Here is a 13,822-nt window from a genome sequence, read left to right as displayed (position 1 = left end):
AGTGCAAAAACCATGTCCTCGAAAGATGCTAAAAAGAAAAATGGAAAATGGAAAAATCCAAACAGGAATAAATTAGACATACTAATAAACCTAAATAGGGTACATTCATTTGCTAAATGGGCGATTTTAAGGTGTTAAAACAAATGCAAATGTGAAGAGTCGATAAAGTGCTCCCACAGAGGTTTCATTTAAAAGGCTACATTATTCACTCTGAAAATGAAAGGGTTAACAGGAAGGTCTCATTACACACTTACAGGATTCAAAAGGTCCAAACATTCCATTATGTCATTGTTCACTTCTGCTTTTCCTATTCTTGTTAGTGCGATCATGAGTTTCCTAACGGTGGCATCTTTTCCTTTTTGCTGACACCAGGCTCGGAGTGTTACATAGCAGCATTCCTCGTCATCAATTTCCTCCACTGATATATTTTTAATTTTTCTGTCCTTAAGCTCAAGTTCCCTTGCAAGTTTTTTCCACCATGATTCCACTTTTTGTGACACCTTTTTTATCACTTCAGTTTCTTCTCCTAAGGGCACAATAACCTTCTTACGTGCTATAAAAAAGAAGAAGAAACAAAAAGGGAAGGATTGAGAGGTATTAGTGCATGATTGCGTCGAGGAAAATAGACAGTTGGCAAGCTCATTCACAGGAGTCCTATCCTTCTCGTCCCCTGGAGCGAGAGACGAGGAGAGGAGAACGATAAGTATACGAGAGGATAATGGGAACAAGGCTGGACAGTTCGCAGGCCTCCGTAAAGCGGGGTTGACGTTATAAGAGTGTATGCGGACACAGAACAGTGTATGTTGTCCGTATTAACCGGTGTCCGCATTAAGTGGGGTATTTTTAGGGAAAATATATTAGCTTTTCTTCGGGGCAAATGAAACTGTCCGTGATACACGGCTTTCCCCATCAAGCGGGCCCCCCGCAGAGTGGGGTTCTACTGTATGTACTTTATTTGTTACCTCAACTGACGAGGAACAGGGAAAGGGGAAAGGGAAAAGGGAAAATGAATCATGATCACTAAGCAGGTTCTGGGATTATTGATGGGCCGATTGTCAAGCCTCATTTTCCATGTTCCCCCTTCTTGTCATCTATCCCCGTCCCCCTTTTTGGTAACGTCCCTTTTACTTGAGCATATAATTTCTGTCTAGCAAACTATACCTTCCTGAAGACGTTTAACTACATGCACAGATCCCCCTTCGTTCATCTCCTTATGTACTTTCACAATGGCTTCAAAACAGCCATCTTGGTGTTCAGAGTCGAGTTTTGCTAAATTCTCGAAGAAACTCTTCAATACTTGGGTAGGTGTTTCATGTCCGGATGTTAAGCGGCTAACATGTTCTTGATATACTTCATCAGATACAAAACCTCGACACGCTGCCAGAAAATATCCCGCGTCAGCATCCAGTAAGTGTGCGTCATTCAGAGGTACGCCAAAAAATTCGACTGGAGTTTTCTGTAAAGAAAAGGGTGCAGAATGGCCAAAACATGAATAGATCCTCTGTCACAACACAACAGTGTGTTTATTATCCAACACGTTGAGAAATAAGTGTCAAAGTGATCGTGCTCTAGTCTCAAAACTAGTTACTTGGTAGACAGCTCTTTTCGTACACCTAATATTGCGCAACTATAGGTGTGTAATCAGTCCAGTTTCACGGAGGATTTATATGACTGTTTTCTCACGATAAGAAACAATAACATATCAGCAGGTACACGAACGAGTCTGTGCAGACATGATTTGAGAAGCCTAACTTTAAGAATCTGCATTACTTTAAGCCTACTCTGAAACGTTTTGAGTAGGGTGCGTAGCAGGTGCCGGTTCATTTTGGGCAAAAAGAAGAAACATCGAGGACGCGCGCGCCATAAAAAGTAGACTGCGAGCAGTCTCTTATTTCTCTTTGCAAAGTTACTGCATACAAAACCTGAGCATGCTAGTGGCGAATTAAGCCTGGCGCGTGCCGCGAGAAATGAGCCGTTATTTTAATAACAACGTCGTGGTTTGCAATCGCGCTGGATGAGATAAGAACTAGACGGATTTTAAGAGGATTTTAAGGCGGACTGCAAGCAGTCTACATAAAAAGTTACAAAAAAATACTAACCAGTGCCTGACATGTAGGCTAATTATCGAGGTTTACTTGACTTCTGAAATTGTCAAAGTGGTAAAGGCAATAATAACGAAATGCTTCTAAACCGAGTTCTTCGAGGCCCACGGATAAGTTCTAATCTCATCCTCGTTCCCAGGGTCCGCGCAGCGCTCCGGGGACCGACTAAGTAGGAGAGGACACTGGGAACAAGGTTGCTCTAATCTTCGGTCAACTGCCGCAAACAGAGCAGTGCTATATGAGTTGTCATAGTAACAAACTCGTGATTTGCGCAAATCCCTGTTGGTGGGACTAACCTTGTGATCACCTTTCAATGTAGACAACCTAAAGTTTAGTTTAGACAGCAGGTTTTCCGCTGTAGGATCCGGGCTACTGCGAAACTCCACATGGGATAGAACTTGGTCGCTTATCAAACGCACTGGTAGTTGAGCGGTGTACGGAAGATTGCTTTTAAACCTGAAAACATATAAAAAAGACAATTCACACCCTACAATAAGACAAGATGAGAAGGCTTACTCCCCCCCCCCCCCCCCCCTGCGTAAGCGTAACCACTGGGATCGTGATTGCCCCCCGCTCTGATTCTTGCTTTGATCAGTGGCGCCTGCTTTGTCACCGACACTTATCGAATTTTATTTAAAAATTCAGATTTGATAAAAAAAGGGTCGATTTACTTAATATCTACGCCTAGCATGTAAAAAAAGACTAAAACTAAACACTAAACACTTTATTGCTTTTGTTCCATATTTGTTTTTCTCTGTAAGGAACAAAACAAAAGTTTGTTTAAAAAAATCGTTGGAATTCCTTGAAACGTAATTTTGTTACCAGGGAGAGGAGGAGAGAGGACCATGGGGCGTTACACGGGGTAACTCTCACACCGACTCTTAAACCAACTCATCTTGACTCGATTGCGTGACCAGTTGCAAGAAAAGCTGCCTAGTGAGAAACTGCGTCATGTAACTTACTTAAGGTGAAAACCGTCCATGTTTTCTACATCTACTGCACTAACTCCTCCAGACACAAATACAAATGCTTTGTCACGCCCAGGTATCATCTTCTTCCGTGAATTTCCCTCACTCGCTACTACGTTTCTTTCGTCAAGCTCTTGTATTATTCCCTCTCTGAAATGAGCTGGACAGCAGATAAGATGGAGAACATCTTGCGAATAGGCACGATCATGTTCCTCAAAGTAAGCGAACAAAACTGCTAGTATCGGCTGGGTCCAAATTAGGCTTGACATGTAACTAATTATTCCGGAAACACTGAATTCCTCTTTATACCACTCAAAAACGCAAGTGTATCTAAAACAGAGACATCAAACAGAATTTAGTAATTACGGTATTACTTAAGATAGCTGTTGATACCTCAGGATGAAAACACCCTTCTGGAATTGAGGGAATCAGAAATGGCGGTCATTCACGTTATATGACGTAATGCATTACAAGATTTAACTACAGCAAGACGTTATTATTATTGACCCAGTCAAAATGGCCCTCTTCACACTAGAAAAGCACAAATAAACACTAACTACACCGTGAAGGTAATACATCTACATGCAAAGAGAGAAACAAAATAATAAACAAACAAAAACAAAGAACCCTTGAATGTATAGAGGTTCGAAGAGCAATATTAAGCTCGTCGCGAATCAACGAATGTTTATCAGCCTTGACACATAAACTTGCGTATAACATTTGAATATAAGTTCATGATCAGTTCATAGGAAATATCATTCATTTCAAATGAGAAAAACAATATCTGAATTTCTTCTCACCCACAGAAGAGTTCACTCTGGAACGTAACAAATTTCCCGTCAAAATTTACATGACTTCTAAGATCACCAGTAATTTCCAACCATTTTTTATCTTCGCCATCAGAGTTTAAGAACAATACTCTGACACGGCATGTCGAGGGGTCAGGAGTTCCTTCCTGGTCGCTTTGTAGCGATACTGGCAACTGAATTGTGACGGGCTTCAAGAACTCGACGAGTTGAGGGCAGGTTATACGCAACACAGGGCCAAGAAACACGTCCTGCTCTTCAAATTCTTCAGCTGGAACTTCATGTACCTAGAAGAATAAACGACAAAACAAAAGATTTAAAAATAGCTAGTTTGACGTCTGATTCATATTTTCTTCGAGATTTGACAACTTGGCTAGATTTCTCTTGGGCCATATCTCGCGAGGCGAAACATGTAGCCTTTTACCGTTGTGTTACTGACGCCGTAAAGGTGCCTCAGTATTTCTAGGTAGCCTAATTTCAAGCTAACTTTTGGCATTTTTGTCGAGATTAGAGAACCTGAAGTTTTCTTAGAAACAAGTCTCACCAGTCGAAAACAGCTAGAATGTACCACTACACTAGCTTCACGCATCTGTCTGTTTATCATCCTAGCACGAAAACAATACAAAACTAGAGAGAGATTATTCAATTGACTAACGTGCCTACCTTCAATTCCAAAGGAAACTTTGCTTTTGGCGGAACTGCTTTTTTGGGGACTTTAATACTCACACCAGGATATTCAGGGTGAATGAATAAGCCGCCATTAGGTGTGATGGTGTATATCGGAGAGGACTTAAGACGACAGACAACTGCATATGTTGAGCATTCAGTTATGCCAGCTTGAGCAACGGGAAAGAAAAAGTCTGGGGTGCCAATGTCAGAGAGGAAGTCATCTTCAATGTCTGTAAACAAGGTATATGAGTAACGAGCGAAATATAAATACGGGGGGGGGGGGGCACTCGGCATATGAAAGGGGTGGGGATGCTCGTCGGAAATTTTGAATTAACCCCTAAAGGAGACCGATCTGGGCGGGGCCCGAAACTTTTTTTGACCCCTTAAAGGGACCATGTTAAAACACAGACATTATATATATTTTTATACTTTTTCGCGTGCAGCCTTAAACGAGACCTTCACGGCTAAATATGATGGCGTTTTTCCCAGAACACCCTAAGTGAGACCAAAATCCGAAATTTATACCCCTAAGCGAGACGACGAGCATCCCCACCCCTTTCATAAGGGGAGTCCCCCCCGGGATAAATACAGTGCTAGTGTTTATCATTATCATTATCATTATCATCATTACTACTAAATCAATGATAAAAGCCTGACATGTCCTTTTCACAACTTAATGCGATCAGTGTCAAATGCAATGAATAGTTTCCTTTAAAATGTCTATGCAAATTTATCCTTACAGTTTTTTTCTTCGCCTAGTGTAGTGCAGCATTTATATGCTTATAAAAGGTAAACGCTTTTCGCAAACGTCCCCGTCTAAACATTCTGAGCCACAGTTGACTCCCGATAACTCGAACCATCGCTAACTCGAACCTCGCGCTGGCCAGAACCAAAATTGATTTCCCCTGGATTTTTGTCATACATTTACTCCAATTTAACCCTCGATAACTCGAACCTCTCACTTACTCGAAGTAATTTTTGTTCCCCCTCAGATCATTACTATATAATTTTACCCTCGATAACTCGAACCATGTTTTGAGCTCTTTAAAAGTCGGGAAAAACAGTGTACTGGCGTCCTAAACATTGAATTTTGAATTTCCCATTGACGTGTTGTAGGCATATAGTTTACTAGTGAAGGCCGATGTTGTTCACAAATCTAACATGAAACCGCTTTATTTCTCAAAAGAGTAAAACGCATGCTCTATTAAGGCAATGTTTTGTTACGTTACGTTCTGATTTATAAGCTAAAAGTATCTTTCAATTTTCACTTAACATTTCTACAATATTAAATGTGATTAAAATGTTCATTGTGCAGTAAAAACTGTTTTTTTTCCTTACTCCCAGCTATTTTGTTCGAGCTCCCGCTAACTCGAACTCCCGATAATTCGTACTTTTTTCGATTTCCCTTGCGGGTTCGATTTATCGAGAGTCGACTGCGTTATCGTTTTATCTGCCAGAAACAAATGACGTGTTGACTGTTAGAGTACGACAGGTTCAACTGTTGGCAGCCTTTAACTCATTGTTACACGACCATTTTATTGAATAAAGATCACGTTCGAATCCGTGCCATATTAGTGGCACCTTTGGTGTGTGTCAAAGCAAATAATGAAGGTTAACACGACGAAGCCAAACACCAATTTTCATGGTTTTGACACGTAAAAATTAATCAGTTAATTTAGCTTATACAGAAAGACAAGTATTGGGACGATTGACTGTTTATATCCTGAGAAAACGGCTGACAAGTTGGAACTCAACAACCGGTTTCCCGCCGAAATGACGTCTGCGGAACGACTGCAGAAATTCCATACTGATGACGTGTCACTACCCGGATCCGGGTAGTGCTTCTGATTGGTTGAAGCAAACTCCCCTTACGGCACGACCAATTAGAAGTACTTAGAAGTACTACCCAGATCTGCGTAGTGACGCTTCATCGGTATGGAATTTCTGCCGTCGTTCCTCAGACGTCATTTCGAGGGAAAAGTGTCAGCTGTTTTTTTCAAGTTTCTATTCAAAGAGAAATTGTCTTAAAACCTTGCCAGCACCGCAAGTCCTCAGTTCCATGCACCTCTTCCCATTTATTGCTTTCCCAGTCGATCATCCTCTTTATCACCAGTTCGTAGCCCTGTAAACCAGGCGCACTGTGAGAGAGAACCAGATTCACCTCAGCATTGAATTCCAGTTCATCACCAGTGATGGTCGAAATGTCAAGAACATTGCTGACAACTGACTCGTGCTCTTTCAGTGGGGGCGAACGTGCACTGCATTTCCATCGGTGGATCACTATTGGTGTGGGCTCAGAAACGGCGTTAGGAGGGAAGAAAATGTGAGCGCCCCCTCGTTTGAGGACCCAGTGGGTACCTCCACTGGTAAGCGTTCCTCTGCAATAAATCAATCAAACAATCATCGAACAATCCATAAATATGCGGACCTCCTTGTTTTTTTGCATGTAAATTTCCCCAAACACACAAACGGGTTAAAAGAAAACTGATGAGTGGTTTTCAGATGAATGTAAGATTCTTGCTTTCGGTTCGACACCTTATTTAAGTGGAAATTTTCCTCATTTTTGCCAAACAGAGAATAAGGTCGTTTTGCCAAGTTGAGGTTAGATAGGCATTATCAGTCAGGCATGACCCTATTCCACAAAGCAATAAGCATAGAGCAAAGACAATTCGCTTATCGTGTGTCGTTGACCTTTCAGCAACACGGAAACTAACGAGCTTGCTTGCTTAAGATGGTAAAACGTAAAGTCTTGCCACAGGAAGATGTATTACTATGGGATTAGTGATTGTACCCTTATACTGTTCCTTACCTGTGTATACCCTCAAACAAAATCCTATTTCCCTGAGAGACAGCTCTTGGGGCAAAATGAATCGCATGATTGGCCAGAGTGAAGGTTTCTCATTGTCATGGTGCTCTAACAATGGTCTTAGTAAAGAAACAGTAGTATACTTACTCGTGTATCTTAACGTTTTCTAACTCTGATTCATCCAAGTCCTCCATTTGTCCCTCTAGGCCAAATTTATCAATTTGCTGTGGCAATTCGTGTTTTTCTGAAATCTCATCATCTCCAGTACTGTCCATGTTATTGTCATCGTCATCATCATCGTCATCATTGTCAAGAGACTTCTCTGTTAAATATAATGTTGAATAACCTGTTCATGTTGTCCTTCAGCGGCATGATTAAAAAAATATTGTTCAAATGAGGCCTTAAACTGTTGTTTAAAAAATAGAATTGGAATCTTGCCAAGCTTTCGCCGGTTGCTTTTTGTTTTAAAAATTAATAGTAATAATATCAATAATAATAATAATTAATAACAATAATGTTACCTGCTCCTGCGAATGGATTAAAAGGAAGCCGGAAAAACGATGCTCTCCGCTTTGATTTCAAGTCCTAAATGAAAAACAAGAACACTTTTCGTTAGAACACTTTCCTTTCATCTAGTTTGTTCTTTCTCAAATCAGAAATACGAGTCGACGAATGTGTTCAGTTCTTGCTTACCTGTAGTTGGGTGCGGTACTTTTTTGCCTTTCTTTCATATCCAAGTGATGTAGCCAGATTCTCTAGTACTGTGAGCAAGTCAATTTTTTCTTCTTTCTCTTCTAACTCTGAACCGTTCTTCTTCCACCTTCTCTCGTAGAATCTAAAGGATTCCTTTTGATATTTCTCAAAAAGGTCTTTATTTCTAACTTTCTCACACAAACGTAACAAAGTTTGTAAGACTTTTTCTCTCTGCTCGTAAGGTAATCTCTTGGTTTCTGGGGAATTCCACGCTCCTTTGTAAAACCAAAGAGCTTCGCTTCGATATTTTCTCCTTGTCTTGACATCAGCCTCTTCCGCAAGTCGTTCATTTATAGCATCGATGATCTTCATGTTCATCTGAGAGAACTGAAACCCTTCAAAACGTTTCTCCTCGTCCCATGATCTTTGATAAAACTCCAAGACTTCCTTCTGAAATGCCTTCTTTCTCTCTTTGAGAAGCATTCCCTCGTATCCATTGATGATTCTGTCCCGTACTTTACTGTGGTTCCCTTGCCCCAGGGATTTCTCAATCTCCCATGCTTCTTCGTAATATTTTTCAGCTACATTATAATCGTTAAGACAAAGAGAAATTTCTGCCATTTGAAAAGTGCTACGCGCAGTTAATGGATGTTTGCCAAGGATATCTTTCCGAATCTGATACCCGTTATAAGCAAATGTTTTTGCCTCCTCAAACTCCATGAGCCATGAGTGAGCGTTAGCAATGTTTCTGTTATAAAGTGCTGTGTATAGAATCCCAGTGAGTTTGAGTTCTTTGGCAAGATCTAAAGCCTCCTGATAGTATTCTATAGCCTTTCGAAAATTCATTTTGGCCTCGGGCGTCATTCTGTGTTTGTTATACTCTTGAATGGCCATAGATTCATAAGCTGTCCCAATTTGACTTCTAAAAAGAGGCAAGTCAAAGTGCTCCCTTGAACCAGAAAGCTTTTGACGCATTTCGTATGCTCTTGTGTAAAACTTAATCGCTTCCTCTGGATTTCCCAGACCGTTGTAGCAATTTCCAATGGCATTCAAACATCTACAAGTGCTTGTGTGATTTTTCAATTGGTCTTCCATTATTTCCAGGGAACGCCTCAAACTTTTAAGTGCTTTTGGCCAATTTCCTGCTCTGTTGAAGACTTCGCCTTCAACAAATAAACAAGAGCTTTTCGCGAGCTTGAAAAGCTCGGTCTTTTTGCTATCTCTCTGCACCCTCTTCAGCAACTTCCTCGACTCTTGAACAACTTCCGCAGCCCTATGCCATCCTTCAAGTGTGAGTACCTGCAAAGCTTCCCAGCATTGCAATTCCGCTCGAAATATACTGCCTATGGAGAAAATTGAGGAGCAGAACAATCAAAACACTTTTATCTGAACCAAGAAACCAAATAGGGGTACTCTTGTCTGGACCTTACTTGAACACTAAGGAGAACATACGAAGTATGTACCGTTGTTCCAACATCTTCAGTTCTCTTAAGAGGGGCAGATCATGTATACAAGATTTGGTGTTACTTGAAATTTAACGGAAGGGTTTGTATTAGTAAGAATCCACTAGGAGTGGCGTAGTATTGCCAAACCCTAAAGCTCTCGTACATCAGTTAACACTGCCAAACATTGCCCGGCTTGGGACGGTTAGGAAGAAGTTCGACTCTCTCTCCCTCTATCAAAAACAGACACCTAGGGTTGGCCCTTGCCTTTCTTTACCCCTTTTAGCTGACAATCTATGATATAAAACGAACACATTACGCGGGTTGGAAAGGTGTCTCGCGTCTTGGAGAGAGTTGACTGTAAGACTCTAAACTCCGGGTCGACATGGCCAAGTTTTATGGTGTGCACTATATTCGGGAAAACTAGCTCACCATTGCTCACACTTGGGAAAATCAATTCATATGTCTGCTGTTATATTTCACGAGCTTGTTCATCTGTTGAGCCGGTGGTTTTGGTAATAGTTTGTTCTTAAATTGGAAACTGCTCGCGATAGCATACTGAACAAAGAAAAATAGTATCTCCTTACCTTCCTTTCCATCTTCCGCTATCTTTTCAGCCCAGGTGTGAAAAATCTTTCTTCTTCGCCTCTCATCACTTATCATGGCTTCAAATAAATAACAAACCAAGACGCTTTCTCGGTGTTTTTGGGAAATTAGAAGGTAGTTGGACTTCATAGAAATGTCTAGAGCAAGTTCAAAGTTGGGTTTTTGGAAATCAAAGCTGTCAAAAGCTTTTACGTAGTCTTTGTCCAAAAGGGCTGCAATTGTTAGCAACTGAGCAACGAAATGCTTGCAAAAGTTGTCGTTTGCTTTTTGGTAAGCTTCCTCGAAAGCCTTGCTATTGCCAATGCTTTTAAGAAACTTTCGCATCAAGGGATGTATGTCATACAGCAGTTCTTTTGACTCTGAAACAAGGAAGACCACTTGACTGTTACGCATTCCTTCCATTCTTATTGCAGCTTCCGAAACGTTTACTCCAAGTACCTCAGCTGCTGCTTCCAATGAAAATGGGCGGCAGAAGAGTGACACCGAAACGGCAGACTCTTTAAGTGTTTTACTTGGAAGGAAAAAGAACATTTTCCTCAAACATGACAACTGTTTCTTATCGATACCTTCGTCGTTAACATCAAACATGTCCTCCTTTTCAGTTTGTTCTTCCCCAGTGTCTTGGGACTGTTCCACCGCTAACTCCTGCTCAATGGTTCCAAGGAGTCTTTCTGCATCAGTTTCCTGCCTTAAAATTGATGCCATGCCATTGAGCAATAGTGGCTTCCCTCTGCACATCTCAACTAATCGCTCTCTCTGGCCCCCTTGAATAGCAGGTGTCCCTTGCCTTTGAAGGAGCTCCCACGAAGAGACCCTTTCCAAACCTCTCACTTCGTAATTTTCCACACCGTGACGAAATGCACTTCTAGATGTCAACAGAATCTTCAATGACGATTTCTCTCCCCCAGTTTTGTCACTGGTAAGTCGTTGGAGAAATGACACAAAATTAGTATTCCGTCTAACGGCAGCCTCATCTTTTCCACCTGAAAATTGATCAACGTTATCGAAAAGCAGCAAAATGTTCCCTTGTGCCCGTTGCCTCAGCTGCATCATTTTCAAAATAACAGGATTTGCTTCATAGCTCACTGTTGTCTCCTCCGATTCGGTTGAAAGCACTTGTAAAAGGTGGAAGTGAACGTCTTCCATTTCGTCTATTTCTCTCAAGTCCACGTTCAATTTATTCGTTCGCGTTCCTTGCCACTTATATAGCACTTCATTTGCAAGTCTTGTCTTCCCGACACCACTGGCTCCGTAGAGATTTACGACACTTGATCCACCAGTTGTTAACTTCGACATAACGTTTTTTAAGTCGCTGTGTCTTCCCGTTAATTCCCTTGATGTCGTTGCCTTTGACTCTTTAACCTCTTGCAAGCGGATTGCCTTAAAAGCTTCAATCTTTTCCTCGATTTCCGCCTTCTTAGATGTTTGTGGGGTGACTACAAATTTCTCCAACAAAGTCAAATTGTCCTCCGACACAAGACCCTGATTTGCAAAAAGACGCAGGCACGAATATAAATCCTGATCTCCTTTATCCGCGAATTTTCCAATCTCAAAATTCGTTTTGATAGACGATACAGCATATTCAAGCTCTTCTGGGCTCAGATGATCGACGACATCTTTTAAAAATTTATCAAATCGAGGAGAAATCTCTCCCGTCCTCAACGGTTCTTCAAGCGACGCCATCGTGTGCTCAACGAACCGAAGTCGCGACATGCATAAAGTGAGATGAATAAATTTATCCTCGTGGCCAGATGTCAGGCGGAAGTCATGATGTCTGATAATTATAAGCAGACAACAACTGATATTATTGAATTCTTTTGCATGATCGACATTCATATTTATGACTTATGTCACGCAGTCAGACTATGAATGTCAATCATGCAAAAGAATACGAAATTTTATTTTGTTACAAACGTTATGTGTAATAGCTAAAAATGCAACAATATAAAATAGCAAGTTGGTTATTTAAAATACTCTCGCACAAACTGTGCTTACGACAGGTACACTGAACGTCACGGTAATGCATCTCATAACCAGCATAATTGCGAGTTGTGTGGCACTTAATCGATGGTGTCGTGATGTGCGGTTTAACAATAGAAGGAACTATATGTTTTTACAAGTGATCGTCCCTTTTATGATCATAATTACAAAAAATTTCATTTCCATTCTATTTACCTTGTTTTATCTAATCTCAAGTAAGAGACTAATAAATTGTAAATACTACCTGTCTACATCTTCATATCAGTTGCCCGGCTTACGCGTATGAGTGGGGGAGGGCAGGGAAGTAGGAGACCAGGCCCCGGTTGTTCATACGTTGCATATTGCTATCCACCGGATAACTAAATTACTATTCAGCGGATAAGTGTCAGGAAAACCAGTTACGCTCTCCGCTGGATAGTAATTTATCCGGGGCCCAGGAGAACAGGGGAGGGAGGGGTACAGGAGAGGGAGAGGAAAGAACGGGAGATGGGAGTTCTAAAAGGGTGGGAAGTGGGAGATACGGGGGGAAGTTACGTAACAAGGCTTAAAATGTAGCAATCGAAAAAGGGAGAAAGCCAAGAAAAAGGGGGGTGGGAGCAGGGACTGCAAAGTAAGAGAAGCGGGAGGTTTCGACCTCAGCCTTTCAGTGTTTCAAAGTTTGTAATTTGTAATTTGTAGTTTGTAATTTTGTAACTCGTCAATTATGCACATATATTTGGATGTTTTTTAAGAAGCTGTGATTTTGTCCCCTATGAGAAGTAATTTCTTTACGACTGTTTTATACCTAGTAATTGACGGGAGTATAAAAAGAAAATGGACCATAAACCGACCTGACATAGCTCCCTTAACTTACCCTCAATATTAGTCTGTTCCAGGCTCCGAGATAGTCGGGTCCGCTGAATTGAGAAAGCGCAAACACGAAAATAAAACCGGGAGGAATCTGGAGCAGGCTATGTTAATATTAGAAGACGAATTATTCGTTGAATTGTCTACAACCAGCTCTATGATTGACGCTTTCTGTTTGCCGGGTGCTGTCGTGGTACCTCTTGCACATAGTCCCACCGGGTCATCAGCGGAACAGAAGAAGTCAGAAAATAGCATTTCTGTTTGCAAACCTTTGTTGCTTTCATTAACATCAACGATCGTATTCAGTATAATTAATAAAATGTTACTTAACTGTTGACTTTTCATTTCTCAATTAACTACTAATATTTTGGCCAATTATCAGTTAACTACTCGGTTTTTGGCACCCTCTTGTTACCCTGAAAACTTTGTAAAGCTCTTACACACTCCCCCTCCGTAATGCTGCCCTCACACGAAAGCTTTTGTTCATCTATGAGGCGAAGGATATTTAAACTATTCAAAAAAATTTCTGTTGCTTGCTCGTTACCCAAATTCTTACTCTTGTATAATTCTTGATGGAAACGTTTTTCCTCAGTTGAACGGATCGGTAGTGATCGAACCATTAATCAGTTCAATTTTCGCACTTTTTGTTGGTGTCTTTTCTCCAGATTGAGAAAATATTTCGTACTCTTTTAATTCACCGTGTCCACACCATCGCACCCATGCACGAATGATGATACCTTGAAGGTTTTCTTTATAAAAATGTTCCAGTTTTTCTTTCGCCGTTTTAAAATCGCTTGCATTTTTATTGGTAGGGTCACATTCAAACGTTTTCTTTGCATTGTTAAATTTATCTTGCAGTACGTTGTTCTCCTTACCTTTTTTTTCTTTTGCTTTACGTTTTGAA

Source organism: Porites lutea, chromosome 8 (assembly GCF_958299795.1).
Source record: "Porites lutea chromosome 8, jaPorLute2.1, whole genome shotgun sequence".
NCBI classification, from domain to species: Eukaryota; Metazoa; Cnidaria; class Anthozoa; order Scleractinia; family Poritidae; genus Porites; species Porites lutea.
This window is presented reverse-complemented; position numbering follows the sequence as displayed.